Here is a 1,571-nt window from a genome sequence, read left to right as displayed (position 1 = left end):
AAGTGGACCTGCACAGTTCAAACACTTGTTGTTCAAGTGTCAACTGTACTAGCTTCTCAGCTATAAAAACACTTGCAGCAAAAACCAATTTTCTTTATGTGAGGTTGGTAGCATTTCCTAATTATTGGAATTCCTTGTCCCATGAATAAATAATGGCAAGTGTCATGAGGCCACCTAAATTAAAAAATATATATATATATATTTTATTTTGGTAACATATAGCAAGAAATTTACATTTTAGCCATTTTAAGTGTTCTAATCAGTGGCATTAAATTAATTCACATTGTTGTGTATGAGGCTCCTTTTTGAAATGTATCATTTACTTGGTCATTTTTTCCTTCAAAATATAAAAATGACACTCAAAATCTCTGCACATCCAGTTAAGTGAGGTCAGTATTCTTACTCACTTGAGAGAACTCAGACATCAGTAAGATAATGCTGAATTACCTCATCTACTACTTCTTAGGTAGGTAAAGTCCAGATTAGCAAATTTTGGATGAAAAAAAGATTTCAAGTTCCAAGAATCTGTCATAACCAACATCAATGGAAAATTCTTTCTTTGAGATTGGCTTGATTCCAGTATACTTTGGCCTCTCTGTGTCATACTTGTTAAATTCTTTTACTAAATCTGGGCAAATATAACTATACTCCTTTACTTCCATAGCTGTTTCCAGGGATTGCCCTAGAGGAATTCCTACTTCTTGGCCTCTTAGCAATTGCTAAATGAAATACAGTACAGCTTACCTTGTGATTGGAATGTGCTTACTTCAGCTGCCAATCACATGTCCTATAGCCATAGAAAAGACAGGAATGACTCCACCTTAATACCAGCCACTGTCAGTTTTCCTACTTGTTTTGATGCTCAGGATGTTGTTAATGCAAGCATAGCCTGCATGGCTTTATATGAGCCATGAAATATTCAAACAGTATTTCAGTAGTATATTTTATTTTCAGGAGCATTAAGTAGAGATTTAATGAGAAAAAAGTAATGACCTTCAAGTTGTACTTTAAGTATTGAGGCAATATTTTGACCATAAACTTTTCCATTAGGTAACAGTCTTAAACTATACCATGGTGGATAGGCCACTTTATGAAGCATGTGGCTTTTTCTTTTACTTCATTCTTTTTCATCTCTAATTTTGTTTATTTAGGCTCTCTTTTTTTCTTAGTAAGTCTGGCTGAAGGCTTATCAATATTGTTTATATTTTCATAAAACCAATTCTTAGTTTCACTGATCTTTTTTATTGTGTGTATTTTTGGAGCTTTATTTTATTGATTTCTGCTCTGGACTATATTGTTTTCCTCGTTCTGTTAAGTTTGGGCCTTTTCTAAATCTGTCAGATGGAAAGTTAGGTTGTTTATTTTAGATTTTTCTTGTTTCTTGTGGTAGGCCTATATTGCTATAAACTTTCTTCTTAGAACTGCTTTTGCATACCAGACCACCTGACCTGCCTCTTGAGAAATCTGTATGCAGGTCAGGAAGCAACAGTTAGAACTGGACATGGAACAACAGACTGGTTTCAAATAGGAAAAGGAGTACGTCAAGGCTGTATATTATCACCCTGCTTATT

At 34.2% G+C, this 1,571-nt stretch overlaps 1 pseudogene; it reads right to left on the bottom strand.

Annotated features, from left to right (window-relative positions):
* Nucleotides 1-417: 417 nt before the first annotated feature.
* LOC102287675 (actin-related protein 3 pseudogene) lies at nt 418-1,131 on the bottom strand (annotated as a pseudogene).
* Nucleotides 1,132-1,571: the final 440 nt, after the last annotated feature.

The sequence above is a fragment of the Bos mutus genome, chromosome 1, assembly GCF_027580195.1.
Source record: "Bos mutus isolate GX-2022 chromosome 1, NWIPB_WYAK_1.1, whole genome shotgun sequence".
Lineage (NCBI taxonomy): Eukaryota > Metazoa > Chordata > Mammalia > Artiodactyla > Bovidae > Bos > Bos mutus.
Note: the sequence above shows the minus strand (reverse complement) of the source record. Positions and strands in the feature narration are given on the sequence as shown.